At 33.1% G+C, this 16,388-nt stretch overlaps 1 protein-coding gene across 1 annotated transcript in view; it reads left to right on the forward strand.

Moving 5' to 3' along the window:
• Positions 1-15,386: 15,386 nt before the first annotated feature.
• LOC115878137 (ionotropic receptor 25a) overlaps positions 15,387-16,388 on the forward strand; it is a 55,249-nt gene continuing 54,247 nt past the window's right edge. The window contains exon 1 of the mRNA XM_030894511.1: positions 15,387-15,429. The gene's annotated coding sequence lies outside the window, so the exon portion shown is untranslated. The remainder of the gene's footprint in view (positions 15,430-16,388) is intronic.

Below are 16,388 nucleotides of genomic sequence, written 5' to 3' on the forward strand. Positions count from 1 at the left end.
TGAATCCAGTTTCCAGCCACCCTCTTAATGTCATCTGCCCATCGACTAGGAGGTCGTCCTCTGCTTCTATAGGCCTCGTGTCTCGGTCTCCATTCCACAAGTCTCTTTGTCCACCGTCCATCTGTCATCCTAGCCACATGTCCTGCCCAATTCCATTTAAGATGTAAGACCGCAATTAAGATATCACCGCATCTCTTACTCCTGTTCGATTTCGTATTGTATGATTGGGTATTTTATCTCTGAGTGTAACTCCCAACATAGACCTTTCCATTTTCCGTTGCATGACCTGTATTCTATGTATGTTCTTTTTTGTCAAAGTAAGCGTTTCAGCTCCATACGTGAAGACAGGCAAGACACACTGGTTAAAGATCTTTCTTCTTAAACATATGGGAATATCAGATCTCAGTATATGCCTTAGTTTGCCAAATGCCGCCCACGACAAACCTATTCTTCGTAGAATTTCGTCTGATTATCCCTTCTAATACCGATCTCATGCCCTAAGTATTTATATATATGCACTTGTTCCAAAGGTATGTTATTAATGTTTAAATTTCCACTTAGTACTAGGTTTGTCATGTATTGTGTCTTTGACAAGTTAATTTTCAAACCGACTTTTTCCGAAGCATCATTCAGCATATCCAGCATATTCTGTGCCTCCTGTATGTTGTCTGTTATGAATATAATTTCATCTGCAAAACAGAGATGATTTATCAATTTGCCATCGATGTTAATTCCTGTTGAATCCCAGTTTATCATTTTTAGCATACTTTCTAGCACAGCAACGAATAGTTTAGGGGACAGTGTGTCGCCTTGTCTTACCCCTCGATCGATATTGAATTTATCTGTGCATTGATTTGTCGATATTCTGACGTTTGCCGTGGCATTATCATATATATGTCTTATGATTGAGGAGTATCGATGATCGATGCGACTCTCTTAGTCGAATCGAAGGCCTTCTCGAAATCCACGAAGACAAGCATTAGTGGTCTATTATACTCAATGCATTTCTCGATAAGGACCTTGACTGTTAGAAGATGGTCATTTTAGAGAAAGTACGCCTTGCTATAAAGCCGGGGTCAGAGGACTTGTCTACTTGACTAACATTTGTTATTGACATATACTTGTGTGCGTTCTTTATTTGTGCAATTATTTGTCACTCGTTGCGCTCCCATTTTCTGTTGGTTAAAATGGTCCGAATGAAAGGGATCATAATTATTTGTACACTTGTTAAGTGTAGACTAGTAAAAGCTAGGTTGACACGGGTAGTGGAGCACGATCGTATCTCACATGGGCGCCGGAAGAATGAAATTTAGGGGGGGCAAGGTAAAAATGAATAAAAAATTGACATTTTTGGTAATTATTGGGAAAACTGGAAATCGTCCGATTTTCACCAAAATTGGTATACATCCTATTTTGAAGTCGTATATTACGAATCTGAACGTTACGAATCTTTTTTCTTGGCGGTCTCTTACCGTTTTTCAGAAAAACGGAAAATAATTTCAATATCGAATTTTTATTAATTTCTCATATTTTTAAGGTTTTCTAGCACATATTTTGTTAGGTATTCAATAATCAATAATGTTTTTGCTATTTTCTGTTACTTTTTTAACCAATTCTATGCATAATAGAGGAAAATTTGTTAAAATAAATTTGTAAACAATCTGAAAATGTTAGATTATGGCTTTGTTCGGGTTCTTGTTATTACCGATTCTGAACCGTCCAAGAACTCTGCAGCGCATGCGCAAATGAAGTAATGTCTTCATATTTCCTTCTGCGCATACACATCACAGTTCTAGGACGGTTCAGAATCGGTAATAAGAGAAACCCGAAGTAAGTTTATGTCTTTCTGGCATTTAAAGCAACGTTGCCAATGTTAAACCTAAATTTAGCGTGTTTTTTTCGCTCATTCTGGAATTACGAAAGGCGGTCGCCAGAAGAACGGCTCCTTCCCATAACTGCTATTTTACCAACGAGATCTGACTATTTATACCCACGAAGTTGCACGAAAAAGTTTTGATTGCATTGGTTACAACTTCCATGCAGAGGGTGTTAATCTTTTGTTGTTATATTATTAGATTAACTAAGAAAAGATTAACCTCCTCCGCAAAGAAGTTAAAACCAATGCAATCAAAACTTTTCCGCGTAATTTTGTGGATATTGGTGTATATTTAATTATTGTTGATCTCATAATAGGTAATTTATTTAAATTCCGTAATCACCCGAAAAAATAGAAGATATGGCAACGTTGTAAATTTTCAAATTTCTAGATTAGGTCTAGAATAAATTTGTCTCTCTTATTACATAGGAGAGAGAAAGAAGGATATATCAAATGTCAAACTTCCATCTGGTCTCAATTTTCTTTGCATTTTGTTAAGAAAAAGTGTTTTCAGTAAAATGTTGGACACTTTTCTATCCCCAATCAAGTGTGGCTTTTTAGATAAACTATAATATAATGAAGATATAGTGAAATTATTACTTCATAGAAATAATTTTCCGTTTTTCTGAATAACGGTAAGAGACCGCCAAAAAAAAATAGATTCGTAATCTACGACCTCAAAATAGTGTGTATACCAATTTTGGTGAAAATCGGACGATTTCCAGTTTTCCCAATAATTACCACATTTTTTATTATTTTACAGGTAACACCTAACAATTTCATAATAATGATTATTTATTTTACAGATGGATATAAGAAGATAGCTTTTATTTTTATTGTTTCAGTGATCCAGGGGGGGAGATTTCGTGAGCTACGAAAGTACCAAAAAGCCATTCGTGAAAAACGAAAATCGTCCAGCGATCGTAGGCTGTTTGCACGGCAAACGTGCCAGTCTTCTATAAAGTTCCTTTGGTGGAAGGTTGTACACTAATGTCACAAATTAACTACAACAGATGCGAAAGAGAACGCCGAATTACGCGTTCAGGTTTCTGTGACCTTCAGAAAGAGTTCATAGACAATCCGCATCAATGTATAGTTTGGGTTATTATTTGTTTGGGTGAAAATAATCTGCACCAATATGTTATCGAGGCATATAATCTCACAGTAATTTAATAGATTGCTCGTCATATTATATCAGTTCGTAGGAGATTAGGAAAAAAAAGATATTTATAATATAAAAAATTAATTTATTTAACAAAATTTAATTAAAGATGTGACAAAATAGTTACTTTTCTATTGGTTCTATCGGACTTTTTTCGACTATATAAACCTTTATTTTTTGTAAACTTTAATGCATAAAATATTTTCAATTTAATAAATAATTTAATGATGTAAATAAGAGGAAATTTCTCACATGGGTGGTCAAATTCTATAGTTTTCATTATATCAAACAGCCTCTGAATGTTTTCAAAACTCATCAAAATTTAATATAAATATTTTTTCCATTTCCAGTAAATAAAATGAACAAATTTTTCCACTTTCATGATCAAAGGCTTTTAAATGGGTAAATAATTTCGAGTTATCCAGAGATTTGGATTCTTTTGCAAATTTTAGACAAATATCACATTGATGTATTTGAAGACCCTTTTAATTGATGTAGTCAAACATAATTTTGAGTTGAAAACATTTCGCAGAGGCTGTTTGATATAATGAAAACTATAGAATTTGACCACCCATGTGAGAAATTTCCTCTTATTCACATCATTAAATGATTTATTAGATTGAAAATATTTGATGTATTAAAGTTTACAAATATAGATTTATATAGTCGAAAAAAGTCCGATAGAACCAATAGAAAGGTACTATTTTGTCACATTTTTAATTAAATTTTGTTAAATAAATTAATTTTTTATACTATAGATATCTTTTTTTTCCTTATAACACATTTGTATCCCATTTTAAATAAGATATACAAATTACCAAAACTTAGAAATAACAGTTCAAAAGTTCAACAAAAATCCTACACCCGTTTTTAAAAAGAAACATATAACCACGCACTATGTCATTCCAGCAAGCGAATACGACATAGCATAGGTTTCCGAACTAAACGACTGGTGTATTTACACCACTCAATAGGCGTGTGGGGTTTGCCGAGCGGTTTCCGATGCAGTCGCTTTCTTTCGCATCTGTTATAGGTAATTTGTGCTAATGTGCCAAATATTGCGACATTAAAAGACGAGTGAAAGTAATTAATTGTGGCATTCATGTCAATATCTCCTCACAGAGTTTGATAATATTTACTATTTTACGTCCTCATCTCATCATTCTCTCATTACTGTATATAAAAATTCAATTTATATTTATTTTAATTATGGTTTTGTTATGCACATGAAGTTAATTTTTATAATCATATACTAAAATATATTAAAAATAAATGTAACAAGTAAACACATTCCATTCTATAAATAAAAAGCGACAACAAACGGCAAAGGGACAGACCGCCTCCGGGTCGGCATGAGCCAAACCATAATAATTGTAATAAAAATATCACACATTTGCCATCCAAGACACCGGCCGGCGTCAAGTCAACACTTTAAACATAAACATATTGATATCAACTAGACCTCTACGTCGAAGTAAGGAATATTTCAGTATCGAGTTTCGAGTCCTCGGTTCGTGCATTTCCAGGGATTATGATAACTGCCGGCACAAAAGTAACGCATTAGCTTAGTAACGAGTAACGAGTCCTAAATTCAAATATTAAGCGTTACTTCGAGTCCTCGTAAAGTAACTGTTACTTTGTAACGATTACTTGTGAATTTTTACATCAGTAACTCATGGCGCACAGACGTCTCGTGTCCTTGGTAAGTATACCCCCATTTAAAAATAGATGCAGTATACCAAGTTCGTACGTAGCCATGGCAAGCTTGGCGTTCACACGACGTGGCCATTTCAACAATAACGTCAGCACGAACATTATTTAATCTCAATGGCAAGTAAACAGTACTTTCTTCTTTTTTAGTTCTTGTACAGGGTGTCCCATTTTGGTTGAAATCATACGGTATCTTCGTTATTCGTGAAGATAGAAGGGTGCGGTTTGCACAAACTTGTGCCACTTTTTTGTCTAATAAACGGAAGATGCCGTAAACAAAATTTTCATAGCCCTCTTCGCCCAGGGTCTTTTTGAAAATTTTGCAATTTGGGACACCCCTTGTATCTCTGTTATTGTTAAAGGTATCGAGAAGGTAAAAACTGTTTATTGTAGAACTTTTTACGTAAAATACAGTGGTGTAGTCTCTTACTCTACGAAAAGAATATTTTTAAGATATGAACTAAAGTTATGTTTTTTCAAACGGAACACCCTGTATATTTATAAATCACATGATCTGGCTTGCCATAAGCTTCTCAAAAATATCTATCTCTCTATATTTATTTTCTTTTATACTGCAATATTTAAAAAAATATTAAAATATCATATTTATTAGAAGGCCATGATTGATAATAAAAGAAACTTAAGAATTATTAAAAATATACTGTTATCTGTCTCTTATTTTATTTTGAGAGCCACTAATAAATTCTTTATATCTTAGAGAAACTTAACTCTCTACCGTTATTTGTAAATCTCGAAAGCTATCGTATCGGAATTTTTAAATATACTTTATATCCAAACCAAACCAAACAAAGATTATAATCGGAAGTCAATCAATATTTTCTAATGCGAGAAAAGTGCAAAATATGCCTTTTTTACCTCAACTTCCTCTGCGACTTCTTATTCATCATCGATTTGCTTCGTGAAATATCTAACACGTTTGAATTGCTTATTCACGATCGTGGCGTCTTTCGTATTGATTCGTTTCTATTCTTCTTTCACTAATCTACCCGCTACTTGCTTCACTACCCGTGTCAATGTAGATTGTCTAGGCGCTCAAACGAGAGCACAAATAATATTACAGTTATTGCGTGTTTACTATTCATACAGTACAAGATTATAATATTCTATCCAGTGTACTGTACAGGGTGGTCGAAATTGGTCTGTTTTAACAGAGAAACCCTATTTCCCTATAAACCCTATTTAAATAACAATTAAACATTCGAACTTTTTTTTTGCAACAAAGATTATAATCGGAAGTCAATCAATATTTTCTAATGCCAGAAAAGTGCAAAATATGCCTTTTTACCTCAACTTCCTCTGCGACTTCTTATTCATCATCGATTTGCTTCGTAAAATATCTAACACGTTTAATTTGCTTATTCACGATCGTGGCGTTTTTCGTATTGATTCATTTCTATTCTTCTTTCACGAATCTACTGTTGACATGAGGCGTGGTCCACGAAAGTGTGGGCCACGATCGTGCTTCACTACCCGTGTCAACGTAGATTGTCTAGGCGCTCAAAGGAAAGCACAAATAATATTACAGTTATTGCGTGTTTACTATTCATACAGTACAAGATTATAATATTCTATCCAATGTACTGTACAGGGTGGTCGAAATTGGTCTGTTTTAACAGAGAAACCCTATTTCCTGACTAGATAGAGCAAAACCGACATAGATGTCATGGGCTCGATTTCTGAGACATGTTTAATGGCTTAAACCGCCTGTTGATATTTTCACTGCCAACTGAGATACGGGGTCTTTTTTAATTTTTTACCATTTTGAAAATTGTCCATAACTGTTTTATTTCGCGGAATAATAAAATTCTGTAAAAACGTTCTTAAGGCACTTTTTTAAGCACAATCCAGTGGCGTAGTTAGTTTTTTTTCTATGTTTGCCCTTTTTGTCAGATATAATAAAAAATATATTTTTTTAAATGGAAATCATAGTTGGCTATGAACTCAAAAAAATGGTAGCGTTTAACCCTTTCCAACGACATAAAGTTATAGGTATCTATTTCTAAGAATAAGAGAAATATTAGGTTTTTTATCTTTATATCGAAGCGGGCCTTGATTTTGTGTTGACCTATTTGCCTAGTTATTTTTATCACAATTTATATTCTATATTATTTATATGCATAATTAAAGACTTTTGAAAAGGTAAATTAACATTCTATATTAGCATTACTACAGTACGTCTGTCCGTTCTGTGGCTACGGGGTATCCGTGAGAGGGAAAACGATATTCTCTCGATGTTTTTCGTAAAAAATTAGACGACGCGTCCCATCAATAAAAATTCGACAAATTTACAAGTAGCCAATAAAATTAGTGGGCGGAGCGATTTGCGGTGACGTACTCGTCAAGTCGACGTATAAAATATATTGCTGTTTAATTAAATGTTTTTTGTCCGCATTCCTTTCATAGACACAGATCCAACAAACGAACTGTAATTACAATTGAAATCGATACAATAAACAATAAACAAAACTAAAAGAACGTATTTTTTGAGTGATGAATATATATAGTTTTCTAAAAAAACCATCAAAGATGTTTAAACAGCACCTCCTTGTTGAATAAAAATAAACATCTTTTGCGCACAGAGTTACAGCGATTTATTAGACGAACTGGTGTAATAAGTCCAAAAGCTTGCCTAGAAGCCTTCTGCAATTCTTCTCTCGTCCCAATGGTTCTTAATAAAAAAAAATAGCCCTTAAATAAAAGGTCTTGCCCTTATATAAAAGGTCTCGCAGAATCTAGCAGGCTAAGATATGGGGCCCCTTGTTCCAATCCAAATCTCCCTAAATTCTCCATTTAATAATTCAGTTGCAACCCTGGCATTTTAATTGGAATTGGTAGTACTAATAGAGAATGTTGGTTTACCTTTTCAAAAGTCTTTAATTATGCAGATAAATAATAATACAGAATTTTAAATTGTTAAAAAAAATAATTAAGCAACTAGGTCAACACGAAATCAAGGCCTGCTTCGATACAAAGATAAAAAACCTAATATTTCTCTCATTTTTAGAAATAAATACACATAACTTTATATCGTTGGAAAGGGTTAAACGCCAGCATTTTTTAAAGTTCATAGCCAACTATGATTTCCATTTAAAAAATTATATTTTTATTACTTATGACAAAAAGAGCAAGCATAGAAAAAAACTGACTACGCCACTGGACTGTCCTTAAAGAAGTGCATTAAGAACGTTTTTACGGAATTTTATTATTCCGCGAAATACAGAAATTATGGGCAATTTTCAAAATGGTAAAAAATTCAAAAAGACCCTGTATCTCTGTTGGCAGTGAAAATATCAACAGGCGGTTTACGCCATTAAACGTCAGAAATCGAAAAACGTATCAGAAATCGAGCCCATGACATCTATGTCGGTTTTGCTCTATCTAGTCAGGAAATAGGTTTTCTCTGTTAAAACAGACTAATTTCGACCACCCTGTACAGGGTGTCCCATTTTAGTTGAAATCATACGGTATCCTCGTTATTAGTAAACATAGGACGATGGGGTTTGCACAAACCTATGCCACTTTTTTGTCAAACGGAAGGTGCTGTCAACAAAATTTTCATAGCACTCTTCGTTTCTGAACTACAGGGTCTTTTCGAAAATTTTGCAATTTGGGACAGCCCCCGTATCTCCGTTATTATGGATGATAGATCATATCGAGAAGGTGAAATTTGATTCTTGTAGAACTTTTTACCTAGAATACAGTGGCGTAATATGAACTAAAGTTATGTTTTTTTTTTCAAATGGAACACCCTGTATATTTATCATATGATCCGCCTTGCTATGAGCTTCTCAAAAATATATACCACCCTATATTTATTTTCATTATTTACTGCAATATTTAAAATATATCATTTTCTTATTAGTACGCCGAGATAAATAACAAAAAATGAAAATGGTATTTACCAAAATAGTCATACACATATAATAATAAATTTTATTTGGAATTGATATATTTTTCTTTTGTCTCTGAATATATTTTCCTTTTTTATAACGAAATTTATTATAACGGGATGGGTTTGCAAATATTTAAAAGCTTGCATTATTAAAGCATTTTCCAAGTGTTCGACATTGTGTTAGTTGCCGGGATATATTTCATATTTAAAAAATCCCTAAAATCAGAAATCGAGAACGGACAAATTCGTGAATCAGGGAGGCCATCATATGGGTCTATGGGTTCCAATTCATTGATTTGAGAAATAATAACAAAATTCTAATATTTTCGTTGTGAGTTAAGTTGTGAGGGGGAACCCCATGTTTGCTGAAAGTATATTCCACGTAAATTAGCTAAAGGAATATTTAAAAATTCCGATACGATAGCTTTCGAGATTTACAAATAGCGGTAGAGAGTTAAAGTTTCTCTAAGATATAAAGAATTTATTAGCGGCTCTCAAAATAAAAGAAGAGACAGATAACAGTATATTTTTAATAAAATTCTTAAGTTTCTTTTATTATCAATCATGGCCTTCTAATAAATATGATATTTTAATATTTTTTTAAATATTGCAGTATAAAAGAAAATAAATATAGAGAGATAGATATTTTTGAGAAGCTTATGGCAAGCCAGATCATGTGATTTATAAATATACAGGGTGTTCCGTTTGAAAAAACATAACTTTAGTTCATATCTTCAAAAATATTCTTTTCGTAGAGTAAGAGACTACACCACTGTATTTTACGTAAAAAGTTCTACAATAAACAGTTTTTACCTTCTCGATACCTTTAACAATAACAGAGATACAAGGGGTGTCCCAAATTGCAAAATTTTCAAAAAGACCCTGGGCGAAGAGGGCTATGAAAATTTTGTTTACGGCATCTTCCGTTTATTAGACAAAAAAGTGGCACAAGTTTGTGCAAACCGCACCCTTCTATCTTCACGAATAACGAAGATACCGTATGATTTCAACCAAAATGGGACACCCTGTACAAGAACTAAAAAAGAAGAAAGTACTGTTTACTTGCCATTGAGATTAAATAATGTTCGTGCTGACGTTATTGTTGAAATGGCCACGTCGTGTGAACGCCAAGCTTGCCATGGCTACGTACGAACTTGGTATACTGCATCTATTTTTAAATGGGGGTATACTTACCAAGGACACGAGACGTCTGTGCGCCATGAGTTACTGATGTAAAAATTCTAAGTAATCGTTACAAAGTAACAGTTACTTTACGAGGACTCGAAGTAACGCTTAATATTTGAATTTAGGACTCGTTACTCGTTACTAAGCTAATTCGTTACTTTTGTGCCGGCAGTTATCATAATCCCTGGAAATGCACGAACCGAGGACTCGAAACTCGATACTGAAATATTCCTTACTTCGACGTAGAGGTCTAGTTGTTATCAATATGTTTATGTTTAAAGTGTTGACTTGACGCCGGCCGGTGTTTTGGATGGCAAATGTGTGATATTTTTATTACAATTATTATGATTGGCTCATGCCGACCCGGAGGCGGTCTGTCCCTTTGCCGTTTGTTGTCGCTTTTTATTTATAGAATAGAATTGTTTATTTAGATTAACATGCCTTAGATATTAATCAAAAATGGATTCAGGTTAGTCACAAAAAATGTTAACATCTGAAAAAGCACAGCAAATATTTCTCTTCTTCAAAAGAGAATAGATATTTCGCCAATTACACTGTAAGAAAATCTACAAAATAAAAATAGTAATTTTTAGTAAACACTGCTGGGCGTTAATCCAAAGGACTTTTTTGAAGAGATGAATCCGCCACAGAGGAATATACATTTTTTTAATATTTCTACATTTTAACAAAAATATATACATTTTTTTAATTTTTACTCTTTAATGTTTGCCTATTTATTAATGTAATACAGAGAGAGAGAGAGAGAGAATATAAAAAAATACTTTATATATTTATTATACACATATTTTCTTTGTTTGATTTGTTTTCTCTTATTTTTAATTTTATTAATAGTAGGTACATAGTTTTACTTAACATATCATTATAAAAATATTATACATATTATTAAAAACATATTATTCAGTACTTGAATACCGAGTATTGAAATTATCCTATTAAGCCCTTACACTAGAAGAAAGTAGAAACCCCTTATAGGATAAACCAAGCATGCAACGAAGATCGCCGCGCACAATAAGTAACGAAGTTCCACGTCAAGCCCAAGTCTTCCAACCTGTACACAAAACAACGATTATAAAGTAACGATACTAACTACCAAAGTAACGAGTAACTAAAGTAACGAGTCCAAAGTAACGAGTCCTATTACCAAAAGTAACTAGTAGTTACGAGTCCATAAGGGTAACTAAAGTTTACATCACTACCATGAGTATACTAAAAAAATTGGTCAAGTGTCAGACTCGCGCACGAAGGGTTCCGTACCATTCATTATCTATACAATATTTGACACTATATTATTATAAACTTTTTTTTCGATTTAGCTGAAATTTTGAATGCGCGTATAAGTAATTTAAAAAAAAATGAAGAAACACATTACTAAAAATTGTATTAATCAATAGTAAATATGTAAAAAGTAAAAATAAATATGTAAAAATTAAAAAAAAAACGATTAAAAAAAAGTAGCCTTGACTAGGATTCGAACCTGCCTTACTACGGCTCCAACGTCATAGCAGCGTTGCAATCCTAATGCTTTAACCACGCGGCCACCGAGGACTTGAAAGATTCTATGTAAAATTCTTAGCGGCAACATAGATACATTATCTGTAAAAATTTCAACTGTCTAGCTATAACAGTTCATAAGATAGACCTTTGTGACAGACGGACGGACAGCGAAGTCTTAGTAATAGGGTTCTCGTTTTTACCCTTTGGGTACGGAACCCTTAAAAAATTAGTATTTCGAGCACTACATCCTTTGCGGCCCGCGGCGGGTTGATTTCTTGAAAAATATCTGAGTTTTTCGTGACTAAAAGAAAAATCACAAAAACAACAGAGGTGTTTCTTATAAAAACCACCGCGTAGAACCCAAAAGGATACCACCAAAAAATATTTAGAATATCTTAATATAACTATTCACACAAGACTTTAGTTTTTAACACGTCTATTTATAAACCGTTGACTTTCTGTTAATGTAATATTAAAAGACTATTTGGCTGATACAAACTGTATATGCTCACAAATATAGTAAGTTATCAGGAAAATCTCTATCAATTATTTATCTGTTCAAAGTTCGATATTTGTGTTCGTCATTTAATTGAATACCGCTCATTTTCTAGAAAGATTTATGACATATAGAGCTAATCTAATAATATGACATAGAGGTAAGCTCTAATTTACCGTTGTTTCTACATCGTAAATCAGTAGTTAAAATCGTCGAAACCACTGCTCTGTAAATACACACTTCTAATGGATAAATCAAATTTAATGAGGGAATATATGGAACGGTCACACATCAGTGTCGCGCATGGTTATTTTACAAATTAAATTTGTTAGACAAAAGACTTAAGGTTTAGCAAATATATTTTAACATTAGAAAACTATAAGTTTATAACTTAAGGTGTGTTGGCATCTGTTCAATATAATTATTGTTCAATTTTAATTTAAAAATAAATGCATTTTTTTATAAATAAGTTGAAACGGCTTGTCCAAAATTGTTCAAATGTAGCATATGTTTTCAGCCCCACTCCCAGATCTTTAAAAAATTTAATTACGACTTTCCCGTAAAATCAATAGGGGAGCCTAAAATCAATAGGTCAATTGGACAGTTCAAAATTTGCATAGGATTTCCTCTTTCCAACGTCAATGCACCATCATGTATCCAACTAGCTGAACATTTGTAATAATAAAAAAACAATGGCTACTTGGCTAAAATGTTTTCAAGTTATTACATATTAACTTAATATAATATATGGCAAAAGAAGGATAACATCTATATATTATGTTTATCATTTTTTTTATGGCTGCCTTATCTTGCCTTGAATGAAAAGTTATTAAATGTTCATGCCTTGATAATTTCAGTACCTGTATTGGTCGTTAACTGACACAGTACGATTCAGTTTTTGCGAATTTACAATTACATTTTAACCGTAGAGCTAGCAAGGTTTTTTGCAAAGCTTTTTTTCTGGAACAGCCCTAATGCCTAGAGTGCGTAGAATTGCTCGGACAGACCAGTTTAGTGACTTTCAAATGGGTCGAATTGTTAAGGGAGATTTTCAAAAATCCGATCTTTAAGCGCCAAACTACGGTGTTGTCGGACGTGCATTTAAGAAGGGGAAGGGCATAAAGTGAGAGGGTCTGGACTCATGACACCGCAGAGAAACAACAGCGCTTCAATATCGGTGATTAAGAATTTTGGCTCACAGAGATCGAATAGCGAACATCCGAGCAACTGCAGATCAGTGGTTTGAAGAACAAGAAAAGTCAATTGGTATGCATACGGCTTATCGCCGAATCCAAAGCCTTTATTCTTATTATCGTCCGCATTGGATCTGCAACTTACTCCTGAACATCGGCGTAACCGCCTGCAGAGGTGTAGGGATATATTCAATGGGATCAGTAATGGAATCATGTGACCTTTAGTTACGAATCCCGCTTCTGATTAGAGATGGCCGGACGCAGGGTATGACGATGGAAAGACGCTATCCACAGTTTAACGTGGAGTGAGTTTGACAGTGAGGATGTTATGTCCATCACACTGTCGGTGTTATGGTTTGTTGTCCCGTTACGTATGGTAGCAGATCACCGCAGGTAGGTAAAGGCAACATGAGAAACCAACGCACCATGAAGTGGTGCAGCCATTTGATTTTATACATTCACACCATCCAAAACCCCATCTTCTAGCAAGTCAATGCCAGACCACATGTTGCTCAAGCATCAATAGCCTTTATGAATCATCACCCCATTAACCGTTTATTATGGGCGCCAAAATCACCCGATCTGTCTCTCATTGAACATATCTGGAACATAATGAGTCGATGGTTGTCGAATTTAGAACGCCCTTAACAGATTCTAGCAGCCCTTATGCATGATGTAACAATAATTAATAAAGCGCAATTTAATTTTATTTAGGAATCAACTAAACCATATTAAATAGAAAAGTTATAAATGCAATTAATTTTCAAGAAGTAAATTTATAGTATAGATTGCCATTGCATATGGTAGCAAATCACCACTGGTTTTCATTAGAAGCAAAATGACAGCCCAACGCTACATGCATTAAGTGGTGCAGCCATTTCAGCCTAAGATCACCTGATCTGTCTCCCATTGAACATGTCTGGGACTTAATAGGTCGAAGGCTGTCAAATATAGAACACCTTCGGCATACTTTAGCAGCTCTTATGCATAAATTTGAAGCAGCCTAAAATGGTATACTCCAAAAGAGCATTGACCATCCTATCAGAACTGCGAATAGGCGTCTCAATGAGTGTGTCAAAAATCGCAAGTCAGCAAGACACATTGACACAGGTTTTCCATTAAGTTGTCTGTTGGAGCTGAAAACCTAAACGATTCCTATGTCAAAGGCTGCCATCATATAAACCAAGAATTGTTAAAATCGTATGAATATAATATACAGTATGTCATCGGATTGTCTTTACAAGAGAAAAACCTTCTTTATTATTGACATTTTGAGAAAAATTCATTCTTCATAAAAAATTTGCTTGTTTTAAAATAGTTAATTCCGTTCATACATTTCCATACCGTTTTAGAGAAAATTAAAATAAAAACATAAAAATATAGTTGAATTTTTTGTTTCTAAGTCCTAAAGATCAAAACGCTGGTAATCATCATTTCACATATCATTTAGATTTCATTCTTTGATAAGCGATTGTTATTAATTTTGATTAATGTCATATTTTTTGCTCTTGTTAAAGTATCACATTTTCCTATAACTATTATCACTTTTTCTCTAGCATTGAACTAAATAAATTTTGTGCTCCTTTAACATATTTAACAAACAGCAAAAAATATGACGTTAAATAAAATTTTACCAATATAACAATATATCAAAGAATGAAAACAAAATTGTATTACCATAGAAACGAGTTTTGATTTTTAGGATTTAAAAAAATTCAACTATATTTTCGTGTTTTTTTAATTTTCTCTAAAACGCTATGGAAATTTGGAAAAGTATAAAACAGAACACGCAAAACTTATTATGGAGAATGCATTTTACTCAAAATGTCAACAATAGAAAAGTTTTTCCTCTTGTAAAGACAATCCGGGACATACTGTAGGTCTTCTCCTTTTTTTGTCACTCAGTAGAGTAACAAGTAATACATTCGTTTAGACCGTGAATAAAAACAATACGAGAGCATTGTCACACAATATATTAATGTTATAACCATAATATTACTTATAAAACTTCTAAAGATTTCATTACTATTTTCTATTGAAGAGAAAATGTTGACCATAATAATACTAATTTATAGCAATAAAAACTACACTAATGTGAAATAAAATATTCACCCCTTAAGAATTATGGTGACGCTACTGACACCTATCACTGTTTAATTATTCATAACTTCGTGATGCCACAGAATATACCCCTCGTAGCTTTCTTTCATTTTTTTATAGGGATAATTTACTTATAAGCTTTAAACTTGCTTTTGACATTCGAGCTATATGGTCTAACCCCTTGACATTACAGCCTAGATAGCATGGCCTACTTTCAGAATATATTTGGGCTTTTGAATGGTTTTATTCTAGTTTGCTACTGTCGAGATTTTAAAATTGGTAAGTTAATATAACAAGTTATATGTTTTTACTATACAGGGTGACAATTTGAAAACGAACAGTATTTAATATTACCTCTACCGATGATAGTATGAAAATTTGGCGAAATACGTCAATTTACATATCAAGGGGGACAATTTTTGAGGCATTTGTTGTCGTGTTACTTTCAACCCTTTGACCCCCAGGGCACTTACCCCTAAAATTTTAAATAGCAACCCCTTTCTTTTACCCATTTTGTGTTCCTTATAAAATTCTCAAAAAAATTATGCAGTTTATCTAGAATTCTATAAGAAACACAAAAATGGTAAAAGAAATAGGGGTTGCTATTTAAAATTTTAGGGGTAGGTGCCCTGGGGGTCAAGGGGTTGAAAGTAACACGACAACAAATGCCAAATCGCCAAATTTTCATACTATCATCGGTAGAGGCAATATTAAATACTGTTCGTTTTCAAATTATCACCCAATATACACACATCCTATGGAACTTTTCTCTATTAAATGATTTTGATAAAATTTAAAATCGGCGTCTATTAGATCATGTACCTTTGGGGTACCTGTCAAATTTGACATGTAAAAAAAGACATAAAAATGCTTTTTTGATGATTTTTTGTAAACTTTATTAAAAAATATTTTATGAATTTGCATAAACTTTTAGAAACACGTAAATATTTTTTTAATTGCATTATTGGACATTTAAAGTTTTAATAATGGTATAGATAAAATAGAAACCAGGTGTAACTGAAGGAAGCGAAATTCAACTGATGATTACAAATAGATTTATTGTAAAATCGGGTAGTGTGAAGGCAATATCCAATTTAATTGTTCCAACCGTTGGGTCAATTAGTGTAGGCTAGTTTATTTCCACTGTATATGACGTAACAACATTTAAAAAAGAACAATTTAATTTTATTTAGGAATCAACTTAAGCATCTTAAATAGAAAAATAATAAATGCAATTT

This window comes from Sitophilus oryzae, unplaced genomic scaffold (assembly GCF_002938485.1).
Source record: "Sitophilus oryzae breed Bouriz unplaced genomic scaffold, Soryzae_2.0 scaffold_1500_pilon_pilon, whole genome shotgun sequence".
NCBI lineage: Eukaryota > Metazoa > Arthropoda > Insecta > Coleoptera > Curculionidae > Sitophilus > Sitophilus oryzae.